Source organism: Salvelinus fontinalis, chromosome 34, assembly GCF_029448725.1.
Source record: "Salvelinus fontinalis isolate EN_2023a chromosome 34, ASM2944872v1, whole genome shotgun sequence".
NCBI classification, from domain to species: domain Eukaryota; kingdom Metazoa; phylum Chordata; class Actinopteri; order Salmoniformes; family Salmonidae; genus Salvelinus; species Salvelinus fontinalis.
In genome coordinates, this window is record NC_074698.1 from 10,435,435 (window position 1) to 10,449,459 (window position 14,025).

Here is a 14,025-nt window from a genome sequence, read left to right on the forward strand (position 1 = left end):
GTGCCTTAGACCACTGTGCCAATCGGGATGCGCATTATCAGTCTCCCCAAAAAGTGTGTCCATTTAATTTAACATACATAACACTTCTTATCTTTATTTCTCCAACATGCCAATATTTAGAAGTCCACTTTTAGGGGATGTACGCTCACCCTAAGGGGTACTGTAGACACACACATGAAACATTTCATTTATATTTTGTTTGTCCCTTCTGTGAGACATTAAAGTTGTTGATTTTTCATGCAAATGTAATTTCCATCATGCTGGAATCAGCCATAAACAATGAGGACAAGTTGTAAACTACAGTGACATACATTTCTTTAAGTCTGAACTATCTCTCTCCCCCTATAGAGAATTGCCTCTGTGAAAATGTCCTGACGAAGCCTTTGCAGTAGCATTCAAGTGCACTATTATTCAACCGTTGTAGCCACAAGGGCACACAGCATGCCAGAGGTCTCAAATGACACAGCATGGCTGACTAGAGGAATTGTCTGTCAACATAGAGTGACTTGGAGTGCAGTGCCCCTGCACTAATCACACCTCCTCTATGACACATGTACATGTATTCATTATGTAAGGGATAAGAGGCTATGCATTCTATGGAAACTAATGAACGACACACTGGCGGAGTGGAACTGACCTTCCACGGAGTTGCATTATTTTCCAGAGAACGCATCGAGCAATGAGTTGATTGTCCCTTTTATACCATGGCTGAAATTGAACACATTTGCCACGAGACGTGTTATTTTGCTGCTAGAAATGTGTTTAACATCCACTGAAATAGCTAGCAAGTTTACTAGATGGTAATCAAACAGTATTCCTAGTTTAGCTAACCAAACCATCAATCCTAGCTTTCTATTATGAAAATCAAATTCAACAATGCCATTAATGTTTTCAATTCACTTTTGTTTTCAAAATTCTACTGTGCGCCAAAGGGAAATAATGCACACTCTAGAATGCCCTTCAAGCCAATCAGAAACGAGTAATCAAACATTGCCGTGGTATAAGCATTTATTATCTGGAGTGTCTACATGGAGTGTCTACATATGACTGCACAGCAAGCAGTGTGCGGTGTGTATAACATTTCCAAGAAATCTGTTCAGAAGAGATACAGAAAGAGCAGCAGAGTGGTGTGCTAGTAATAGGATGCTCTATTCTCTCGGTGAAGAAAACCATTTGAAAGACCCCACCTAACCATGGCCTGTTCTATATGATGATGATGAAGAGAGGAGGACATGCAGCACTGCTCACAGACATACGGTATCTGCCTGACATCTGTGTCTCATTATAAATAAGAGCTCAAGTCTTAGGCTGCAGGCCCATGTGACTGGAGACATAACATAATGAATAGGCTCCATATTGAAAAATGCCACAAGTTCTGAAATAAAATAAGAAAATATTTCTTAATTATGTAAAGCAACATGCCTTACCTTTAGTAAAACGTTACTCCATTGTTTGATGGATTCCTCTCCTCCAATTTGACACCCATTTGCTGAGGCTCCCATTGCAATCTCATTGGATAAATCAGGTGCCAGTAAAGACATCTCTCTCAATACTAGCAAAATGAAGGTGCCTGCCCATGGAGAATCTTGCCATACCAGGATGTATTTTTTATCCATTCGGTTCTGAAACAGAGGAACAAGAAAACATTTGGTTGCATTATCACCAAATATAAAATATTTTCAATTTGACAACAACGCTCTGAGGATGTGAAATGCCAATGAAAATTTTACTTGTGCTTTTATTTTTCAACGTTTTGACACCTCACTCAAATAGAAATTGAAGAAATGCATTAACATCAAATTAATTTATGCCATTATTTATAGAATAAACCAGCATCTCAAAATAATATCTAAAACCTGCCAGAAACAGCACCTTGAAGGAGAGGTACTGCTGTGCAGAAGCCCCCTACCCCTTTTTAACTCAAGACTGTGTTTATTTCAATATTTCTCAGCTATGTAGCACTGTCATCCAGATAAGGGGCTATTTCGACATTACCATAACCTGGTGAATAATAACACAAGGTGTGTAGCAGTGCTCCCCAATTGAATGGAAACGGCAGAGCAGATCTCCCATCAGATGCCATCAGCAGCTGCACATACAGCCCTCTCCCTGGCCTTCCTGGGCCCTGGATTTGATCGCTGGGCCCCCCACGGCGAACAAACCCCAGGCCTCCGGGATTCCAGGGAATACCAATTCAGCTCAACACCAGCTCACCAGCAAGAGAAAAAACTGAGAAGTTTGGGCGTAATGCCAAGCGAATGGATACGATTTACACAGATTGAGGAACTACCTTTGCAATTATGGTCAGTCTTGCATAAAGTATTACATAAAGCCATTGAAGCTGCCTTCAAATCATCGTTAACCCCCCAATTTTATTTGGCTTGTGGCCACGTTCATTTTACATTATATCGATGTCTGCACATAACGTATGGACATCATGTTCCCCCCATAGAGCAAACTATTAGAATCATTTGACAGCTGTGTTTGGCAGTTTTCCTCTACTATGATGTGTAGGGATTGCGACTGGCAGCTGTAGATGCCAATCAGCTACCTGTTGATTGGCCTTGGGACTGATTGACAAATGACATGACAGGTGCAGGCTGCTAGTACCTGCCCCCTCTACAAGGCAGCTGACAAGCTAGTGAGGGGTGGGTGTGTTATTGACAGTAAGGGCTGTCTTCTGTCCTCCCCTCAAGGCAGAGCTGCCCTCAGAACAAGTTTGAATAAGGAAAACTCCACTGAGTGTGTAATCACAAGTATAACCGGCATCAGTCTAACTTTTCTGACCAATGCCAATTTCTCAGCAGCAAAGGTACAGTGAAGGTCCAACAAACCGTTGAGTTATACGAAATCACAATTGCTTTGCAGGTATGGCAAATCTTGTCATCTGCCTTACAAGGTTTGGTTGGAATATACAGTTGATATGCAAGGGAAAGCACAGTGCAGTAACAAAAATAAAGATGGGGTGCACATCAAGTTTGGGGTGGCAAGAGATTTTTACGTACCACCATTACCATATACTTAGGGAGTTTAATGGTCTCTCCTTGACCTTTAAAATCATGACACCATGTCACAGTCTATCTGTCTCAAGTGGCATTAACTAGCTTTCAAGGGCATCCCTGACCATAAACCCGGCTAAAGAACAGAATGGTACGTGACACAGCACATGTCACGATGACAGCCTCTTAAAGGTGTAGGGCTCTATTTTTGGCTGCCGTTAACCCAGCACAATTCTCAAATGCACAATATTTTTGCAATTCCAAAGCAGGCACTCTGATCTTTTCAAACGATTGTGCCAGGGTCGGTAATTTACCTGTTTTATATCAGCTCGCTTGCGCTGAGGAGGGAGGGGTGGAAATATTTGAGGTGTGTCCGTAAAAACGTACGCTAAAGTGCCAATTTCAGGCAGCGCTGTGGGGGTATTAAAGACAGACTAAAAGCTGGTCTCAGCAGTATGGCTGTTGTCTATGGCATGGATTTAGCCTGCGGAGGCACCCGGTATCCTAATCAATAGAATAGCATATCACCAATGTTATATTAAAATATCACTTTTGCGAGCAGTTTTTGGATAATATTTATGTCCAGCTCCCTTAAAAAAACTTTAGACACGTGCGATGCCCATTGAATGAAAGATGTCAGTAAGCCTATTTAGAAACATCAAGTAGTGATGTGTAGGAAGCCTATTTAGAAACATCAAGTAGTGATGTGTAGGAAGCCTATTTAGAAACATCAAGTTGTTATGTGTAGGAAGCCTATTTAGAAACATCAAGTAGTGATGTGTAGGAAGCCTATTTAGAAACATCAAGTTGTTATGTGTAGGAAGCCTATTTAGAAATACCAAGTAGTGATGTGTAGGAAGCCTATTTAGAAACATCAAGTTGTTATGTGTAGGAAGCCTATTTAGAAACATCAAGTAGTTATGTGTAGGACGCCTATTTAGAAACATCAAGTAGTGATGTGTAGGAAGCCTATTTAGAAACATCAAGTAGTGATGTGTAGGAAGCCTATTTAGAAACATCAAGTAGTGATGTGTAGGAAGCTTATTTAGAAACATCAAGTAGTGATGTGTAGGAAGCCTATTTAGAAATACCAAGTAATGATGTGTAGGAAGCCTATTTAGAAACATCAAGTAGTGATGTGTAGGAAGCCTATTTAGAAACATCAAGTAGTGATGTGTAGGAAACCTATTTAGAAACATCAAGTAGTGATGTGTAGGAAGCCTATTTAGAAACATCAAGTTGTTATATGTAGGAAGCCTATTTAGAAACATCAAGTAGTGATGTGTAGGAAGCCTATTTAGAAACATCAAGTAGTGATGTGTAGGAAGCCTATTTAGAAACATCAAGTAGTGATGTGTAGGAAGCCTATTTAGAAACATCAAGTTGTTATGTGTAGGAAGCCTATTTAGAAACATCAAGTAGTGATGTGTAGGAAGCCTATTTAGAAACATCAAGTAGTGATGTGTAGGAAGCCTATTTAGAAACATCAAGTAGTGATGTGTAGGAAGCCTATTTAGAAACATCAAGTAGTGATGTGTAGGAAGCCTATTTAGAAACATCAAGTAGTGATGTGTAGGAAGCCTATTTAGAAACATCAAGTTGTTATGTGTAGGAAGCCTATTTAGAAACATCAAGTTGTTATGTGTAGGAAGCCTATTTAGAAACATCAAGTAGTGATGTGTAGGAAGCCTATTTAGAAACATCAAGTAGTGATGTGTAGGAAGCCTATTTAGAAACATCAAGTTGTTATGTGTAGGAAGCCTATTTAGAAACATCAAGTAGTGATGTGTAGGAAGCCTATTTAGAAACATCAAGTAGTGATGTGTAGGAAGCCTATTTAGAAACATCAAGTTGTTATGTGTAGGAAGCCTATTTAGAAACATCAAGTAGTGATGTGTAGGAAGCCTATTTAGAAACATCAAGTAGTGATGTGTAGGAAGCCTATTTAGAAACATCAAGTTGTTATGTGTAGGAAGCCTATTTAGAAACATCAAGTTGTTAAAAAGTCTGCTTGTTTCTCGTTTATCATTTTGTTGAAAAATGAATCTTCCACACTGCCCTCTGCTGATGTCAAATTGCAGGAATTCTGATTGTTGTCCGTGTTGCTGAATCCGCTATTGTATTAATATTTGCATAGTCTGGTAATCCTGACCCTAGGTGGATACATTGTGGGAGGAAACCCACCCCTCTGCCTATAGGGAGACTAATATTTGACTGTTTGTGTGTTTGTTTACCTGTAAAATTCTTCACATGACAAAGTCACCATACAGGCCATATCACTGCGAAGGTAGGCTAATCTTATTATAACATTTGGAAGGCAATGTCTATTGTTCGGATATGCAATGCAATTTGGGCTATAGGCTACCGAAATGTTAATGCAACATTCCCATATTGAAGGATATTATCTTTTTTTAAAGTCAAAAGGAAAATGTGGATACATAAAAATGTGTTATAACTAGGACTATTATAGTGTTACTACCCTATGTTATTTATACTCTATGTTATTTAATAAACTAGTAGCCCTATCTTTCACGGATAGGACGAACATACATTTTCTCCCGCCGGAGTTTATGACAACAGAACACCAAACACCGTAAATACACTATTTAAATCAACCACAAAAAGCTTCGGAGCAGTTTTTCATTGGCCAGTGAGTGGTCAAGCCCTCATAACACCTACAACTTGCGCTCATAATTCCCGCTGTCAAAATAGCCCAAATATTTCTGACACACCCACAACTTGAGTGCGCTTAGATTTATGTTAGAGGTTAGTTTGTCAAAATAGATCCCATAGTGTACAATGATGTCATCCACTGCAGTGTATTATTATCTAACCAAATAAAACACATTCATTAACCAAGCACTTGCTCTCTCTTTCTTATTGACACCATGCCATCCAACTATCTCCACTTATAACTAATGATGTCCCTTCCTTTATAAGTATTCACATAACTTCACATAACAATATTACACATTATTCTCATAAGTATAATTGGAAAAATGTAGCCTTTTGGTGCTTGTAATATAATCACTTTAAGATCAACAAACAGTTAAATGGTCAAATATCCTATCATTGCATGTAGCAGAGCTAGAGCATAGCATAAGTAAGGAGGTCAGGACATCAGAGTGGTAATCCCAACCCTATCATACCCTCTACGTTACACATTAACCTGACATCATTACATCATGGTGGTAGTTAGCTCCTAAAACAGGGACATATACTGTACATAAGAAGGATTTCCTTTTGAATGCCTTTGTTCAATTATGTCTCAAATATTGATGATTCTTCTGTACACGTGAAACAATACAAAGTGATGCAATACAGAGGACTATATCTTGGTTTCAGCTATGCTTTAATTTGTCTTCCTCTCTGAATTATCAGGAGAGAAACCCTTGGGTACAATAATGCAATGTTTATATTATACCCATGGATGGTTCCTTCAATTCATTGTACCGGTCCAAGTAATATGTATTATCTGTTGGTATAGTATCAACATATTGAATGCATGCGGTGTGCAAAGTACAAGGTTTACAAAGTTGCTGTGCTGTGCATGCAAAATACCATACTGCTTTATTGCAAGAGAATATTCATGGACAATTAATCATCCTACTGCTTTACCGTCAACATAGTACGTGTTATGAATTGAGTTATAATTTAACATGAGGCCTTTTAGCATTAGTGGAAAAATCCAAGTAAAACTTGTGATTCAATCAGACCGGACATAGAATTGGATTGTTTTTTTCTCCACCAAAGACTACAAGTCTTGTTTTGAAAATTGTAAACATTTACCTGTATGGGGGGGGACCTAATGTGGAAAAGCATGTTTATGCTACTGCAATGTGAGCTTGATTGAATTGAGCCCATAGTCAAATATTCACTGAACTAAGATCCATTGTGTTACAAGTGAATAGAACGAACAGGCACACGCAATGGAATACTCCATCTTTATTTATGTCTCATCGACCAGAAGTCAAAATGTTCATATCTGAATTAACAGCAGCTTAAACATTTGCCACCTATGGGCTATGGCGCACTTGATTTCCTGTGCTGCAATTCACAGCTGCCGAAGATGATAAGGTAACCAGGCCTCTAAGTGTCTTTCATGTTCTCCATTGTCTGTGACCCAGCCATCTGCTCACCTACAGCAGATGAAAATGCTTCTACAGGGATCCCTCCAGTGAGTTATATCACACAAGAATGGAGCCTGGGCCACGCAGGGAATTCATGCACTGTCTTAGACCATGATGGAATGAAATGAGCTTTCTGCATAGCAAGTGGTATTTCAATTTCGTCTCCTCCTCCTCACTTCCTCTCCTTAAGATTGCTTAGCTTCTTATTTTCCAGATACATTTCCTGTAAATCCAAAATAAACCTCAGGGCTCTCCCATGGGCCTGCCCATTTTATCTCATTTGCACATCTGAGAGCTGTGTTTGCTTAAAGACAGTAAAGTCTCATTGGTGAGGGGAAAAACGACCAATGTGCAAGTTTGACAGTGACTATGTTAAAGGTCACATCCCAGAATATCAGCTCATGAAATGTATTGAAGCAACAACGGGCATGCCTTTCTTTTGCAATTTCACTCCTTTTTGGGATAATTTACTGACTGCAGAGTTATTTCTCGAAATGACTTCAGTATGTCACACATTATTCACTGCTGTAGAAATGTGGATAGTACTGAGAATGGGATCTGCAATAACATGACGCTTGCCAACCCAACATGCTATATACCACTTTGCCAAAAGTCCAGACACATAAACTCCTATTTTGTGTATGGCATTTACGACCCAGTTTAGGATACTGTGCACATGTACTTTACACTTAAGCCTACTTACTTGATTCATTGCTTTTTATTTCTGAGTTTCTTACTTCCTTTGAGGACATGCTGGACAATCACTCGTACATCCTAATCAGCAGGAACGAAGACAAAAGACATTCCGATCTCTCAGCTGTATGTCACTAATTCATGTACCCATTCCAAATGCTCAAGTTCTGTTCAAACTATTTCAGTGGCCGTGACTGAATAATATGCGGCTCAAGCTTTCAATAAACAGGCAATGACAGCCATAACGGCCGATTGAGATTGAGAGGGAACAGTAATGAGACCTGCAGATGTTCCTTTGACTTCCTTTCACACTGCTCTGGAGAACCACTGTTGGCTGTAGAGAGAGCATCGAAATAGGAAATAGGCATTTCGAAATAGGCATCGACTCAATACTTCTGCAAATATAGTAATTGCCACCATTCTAGCTGCACTAGGAACAGTTTTAAGATGCAGAGATGGATGGACGAAGCATACATACAATGGATACACCGTCATTTTTTCTTAATATACATGAATAAATCCTTCATTTCACATTTGTTACTTGATGTGATTAATTTGTTTGCATTATCATTGGACTGAATCAGGATAACCAAGATAAATGATGTGGTTTTGAGGTTAAAATACAGACGAAGAATGACGAAGAATTAAAAATCACCTTCATCAGAATGTTTTGTGTTTCCTCTCCTTCGTGACAGGATAAAAGATGATGGCAATCAACAACAACAAAAAAATCTGCAATCATCTAATTGAATGATGCAAGCTTCCTTTCATGGAATAATCTTAACAACTTAATACATCCCCAGGTCTTCTTTTCTATTGCCTTTTGTTCCAGCTGCCAATGTGGATTTTCACTCCCTTGTAGGCCTTGCTTGAAATAGGCTTATCTCTGGAGAGGCCTCTTCACTTGACAATAGCCCATCTATACATTAAAATGAATGCTCTACTTCTTTGTACACACACGGCGGTATCAGGTTTCAAAACCAGTCGTTTTCAAGTCACTCACAAAAAAATGAAGTTTGCATAAGAACAAAAGCGATAAAAAAAAGATGTATTTGTCTCAAGGTTCTTATTAAAAAAGTACGGAACAAGACTCAATGAAATAAAACACGCACAAATGTTTTCAGCGGCTGAGTGTTTTTTTCCCAGCTGCGGATACTGTGAACCACAGTGCAAGCTTTGGTCAAGCTTTGGTCAAGCTTTGGTCAAGAATAATTAAGCTACTTGAATAGAAGGGACTTAAAAGAAAAAAGTGTCTCTTTGGTGTATTGATAGGCTGCTCTTTTTAGTGTTTGAACGTCTTAAAAGAGCAATACCCGAAAGACTGTCAGAAAATGTATTCTGGAGTCCTGCTGATGTTCTTTGTCATTGCTGAATATATCGTGGCTAACAAACCCAAGAGTGGAATAGGCACATAGGATTAAATGATTTGCCGTCTTGAGTTTATATTACTACTTATAGTTTCTACTCTTCGAAACATGCATATAATATAACTACATATTCAGGCTGCTTTATGTTTGTTATGGAATGGAACCCTGAAGTGACATACAGCGATGGCCATGCACCCAATGGCGAAAGTCCTCTGATCATAGAAGATCTGTTGGGTTGGACAAATGCACATGAAATTAGGCATGAAAGCTTGTCATTATGCCCAGTATTTTGGGCTTGGGATGCACTTCAAGCAGTCAAAACAATTGATGTGCTCTGCCTTGGCAAACAAGGAGGCCCGTGACAGTAGCAAGATCATCTGGGAAAGAAAAAATGGAAACTGTTTCGAAATGACAAAGAAATGGAGCGATAAACAATGCAAAAGCAGCCATCGCTCTCAACGGTTCAAAACTGTGCAGACAGCATAACTACCACCTCCATTTGAATTTACCTTGCTACGCGATGCTTGTTTTTGTTCTGCTGAAATGCAGACTGCTCCGGTTGTCTTGCTATGGATCACGTCCCGCGCTACGCAATCTGCGGTATGCGGAGCCGCCATCTTTAATCACGACTGAGTTCATCTGTCGATGGTTCTTTCCTTTCTCCCCTCTCTTACTCTGTTCTTGTCTCTCCGTCCCGGCCCCCTCTGTGATTGTTGTGGGGGTTCTTCTTTTCTGACTGACATCAAACCGCCATATCGACAGGCTCATATGCCGCCTGGTAGGGGGGCAGCTCAAAACAAGAAGCATTGGCCGCTCTCCTTTACCTCGCCGCACATTCGCTGACCACATTTCTACTTTTTCTCCAAAAAATAGCGATTCCAAACAAAAATGTATCTCAGCACTGAGGCCTTTGATGTGTGGAAGGCCGAATTCAAAGCTCCTCAATAGAGTCTATTGAATACATCTTTCTGTCAGATGTTCCGAGTAATGAGATTTAGAGGACTTTGATTGATCTAGGCCAATTTGTTGTCACCCGTACAGTCTCAGTCACATATTTTACGGATAACAAAGGTATTAGAGACACAAACGCTTGATCCAACCAATCCCGACTTTGTTGTTCTTCCGATGTACAAAAATCGAGAGCAAAAAAACATATCGTAAGTAAACAAGGGCTCAGCTGGAGTTCTATGATCGCGCCTTTTGAAACCAAAACAATTCTGAGGCCTTTGACTACATTTTTTTTGCTTTCATCCTGACAATGCTCTTCATCCATTCTGACACCCCACTCACATGACTCGTTTCCCTCTTTAATGGTCGGTGACTCGATGTTAAGGCTAATCTTGTTTACTGTCACAGTTTTTTTTTGTTCCGTAAAGTACTTTTTTTCGTGCAATAACCAGTTAAGACTCAAAATGGTCGATGCTCTCACCTGGCTCTCCTGCTGAGTGTGTCGTCGGTTCTGATTTCTCTGGTCCGCCATGACTGGGCGCAGTCGCCTGCTTGCCACTCTAGACTACTTTCTTATACTCATGAACCTGTTTCTGTTTCTTACTAGTGGATTGCTGAAAGATGTGCATCTTTACTTCATGTTGCAGCTTCTTCACTGCAACCCCATTGGAGGATGCGAGGACCAGATGATAGTCTGCAGAATCCTATTGTAACTATAGCAACAGATCCCGCAGGCATGAGCGACTTGCTCCTAATTGCTGGGTAAACATTAGAAATAGCCCACTTACTATTAGCGGATATGATCACAGTTTGCGATGAGACTTAGGGGAGACAATTACAAAAATGAAAGTGGCTTTGAACAAACAAAGCTGAACGGAGTCCTCTTCCGCAATCCAGTCTGGTTTCATCCAGTCTGGTTAAAAAACAAACTCTCTAGCCATGGAGAGTGGTGGAAATAGCAGTGCTTTGTTATAAAACCTGAAGTTTGGTTCTTTTTAGATCAAAGCTAGGATGTGTTTAATGGATAGTGAAGATTGCGAAATGCCACAAAACACACAACAGCCACTGAGAAGAAGTATAGGCAGATGAGAGAGCTGAAAAGAACATTGGGGAAAAGGGGGAGAGATGATTATTGCCTTTGTTGTATAGCGTTATCAGCTGCTTACCTTTCATATGAATTTCACACTTGCTTGTCTTGTAGCAGCCAGGGTCAGATTTAGCAAACCCTTCCCACAATGACCGATTTTCCATTCACACTACCCCAACGAACATCCATGGTGTCGCCTGCCACTTGCATTTGCCTTGATTGCGCCACACTAACACAAATTTTACTTTCAGATTTTCGCTTGATTTCAGTGGTTCTCTTTTCGCTCCTTCGGGCACATTGGCCAGCATCTGTAATAGAAAACAAGAAGAAGCTACAACACTCAAAGACATGTAACTCTTAAAAAGAAGAGAGCACCATAGGACAAACAGCTGACCAGTGGTATCAAGGAGAGCCGGGATTCATGTTCGGGAGGGGTGAGATGTTGGAGCAGTCAAGTCCTGGCTTGGGGAGAAAGATTTGATTTATCTCGCTCTTCATCGAAGATGAGTTGTAAGTTGTCATGGACACAAGTATTTTGTCCTATTTTTTTCTTATTCTGCAGATTCTCTCTGACGCCCCCCCAGGGGAACGCAGACCTACAGAGAGGAAATTTGATTGAAAGTTTTGCCTGACATTTTTTTGTATTTTTACCTGAACAGATGGATTAGAGAAGAAAAAAATCCAGCGCCAAAGTTCAGTCTACAAATCTTTCATTTGGTGGATGTGACCATTATAGTAGATGCACATTTTACAAAATAGTCTGTGTGTGCATGGGTGTGTTAGGAACATATTGTCCTCTCTATATCGTGTTTGATTTTGTTCGTATTGCCACCTTCCAGCATTATCTGCACATTCTCTGACTATGACGTCCTCACTACATCAGAGAGACTCGTCAAACAGATCCACTACGGCAAAAATACAAAGCAAACATTACCCCGCCACGTACACAAATGAAGACATCTACATTGTACGACCACAGAGACAAACACTCAAAGACCTCAGTTTGGACAAAATAAACTACAAGTGCTAAGACTTCTGGCCACACAAGTGTTTTATATTGTACTCTGTGCGTGTATCAGGTAATATTCCATAGTGGTGGATTTCTCATTTGAAGCCGACTGTGTTTTCATGGACACACTCACTCCCATATTTCCCCTCATGAACAGAAAAACAAGCGCTGCTTATCAAAGAGCAGTTTGGCCAGTGTGTCTATAACAAGGAGCAATGCATTATTAAAAAGATAGCCACATTAAATAGTTGTCTTATTCTCGGAGGGAGAAAGTGAGCTTCTTGGTGTTTCACCACATGAATAAAAATGCCTCATAATGTTGAAATTTCAGGCTAAGAAATAGCTCTCAGGGTTTACAACTGAATTGATTTACGATTCTGTTTACGGATTTACGGAATCAATGCTGTATGACATTACAAACTCCATACTATTTTAGTTTCAAGGATACAATTTCTTGTCATAAAGATTCAAACACGAGCGCAGGCACCATTGTTTGTCTCATTTCAAATGTTCCCCTACATTCTCCATGCCTCAGATACCTGTTCTTTACTATAAAGACTAGATGTTCTGCGGCCTTTGTTCTTCATCCATAATGGGCAGTAAAGCCTAGTTAAAGTCACTGAACAAAATCCTATCAACAGAAGTGCAATGGATATTACATTTACATTTAAGTCATTTAGCAGACGCTCTTATCCAGAGCGACTTACAAATTGGAAAGTTCATACATATTCATCCTGGTCCCCCCGTGGGATTTGAACCCTGGTCCCCCCCGTGGGAATATGGCTGGTAAGGACTGCTAGGATGAATGTCCTCCTGTGTTGATCAGGATGTCCAAGGCCAGAGCCTCATTTTCTGTACCAACTGAGCTCTGGACAGAATCTTGAGCTCTGGCTACTGGAGAGTGTGATATATTCTGGATGTTATAGGTGTATGTGCTTGGCATTTATAATAAGGGCCTGGCAGAGCAGAAAAGTAAGAATAACCCAACTTGTGTGTTGGTTGATTCTAGCCACTGGGTACACACTGGTTGAATCAACGTTGTTTCCGTGTCATTTCAATGAAAGGACGTTGAACCAACGTGGAATAGATGTTGACTGAGGGTCCTGTGTGGCTCAGTTGGTAGGGCACGGAGCTTGTTATGCCTGGGTTGTGGGTTTGATTCCCATAGGGGACCAGTACAAAAATGTGCGCAGTCACTCTGGATAAGAATGACTCAAATGTATTGACGTCTGTGGGTAGTCACTACTGAATACAATAAGATCCATCCTCAGTATACAAGTGACATTCTTATACCGAATTTGGTTAGTGAGCTACAGATTTGTTACCAATTTTAATTGTTTTCACAATAGTATTTTTTAGCTCAAGGAGAATCATTTAGCCCTCATAGAAATGCTTTGGGTTGTGGTTGATGATTATTGTAATCCACAAATTCCATAACTTTCCACGCTTCACCAATGTATAACCTGTATTTATGGATTTCACAATTCCTGTGAACCAACAAATAATCTCCTACTATTGGTGTTGTTTCCACCTCATTTCACTAACTGGGCAGCCCTGCACCTATCAGCATCCCCAGACTACAGAACATGGAACCCTGAGATAAACCGCGCACAATGAAATTCCACCGATGATCAACAGGGGACAAAGTAGCAGCCAGCAGCTGCAGTCACTTTGAATCTCAACCTACAATTCAGTCAGAAACAAAAGAATGAGCAACGGAAACAAACAATAGACACCCTCCACAACTAATCTTGACGGACACATTCTGTATGTCATAGACACTATGGCAGGA

The 14,025-nt window shown here is 40.2% G+C and overlaps 1 protein-coding gene across 4 annotated transcripts in view; it reads right to left on the reverse strand.

Annotated features, from left to right (window-relative positions):
• The window catches only part of LOC129833063 (axin-1-like), a 43,455-nt gene extending 31,716 nt beyond the window's left edge, over positions 1-11,739 (reverse strand). The window contains exons 1-2 of one of the 4 annotated variants that reach the window (XM_055897321.1): positions 11,304-11,739; positions 1,428-1,622 (exon numbers count right to left, since the gene is read on the reverse strand). The gene's annotated coding sequence lies outside the window, so the exon portion shown is untranslated. The other 3 variants (XM_055897319.1, XM_055897322.1, XM_055897323.1) reach the window with 3 other exon arrangements.
• Between the last annotated feature and the right edge of the window lie 2,286 nt (positions 11,740-14,025).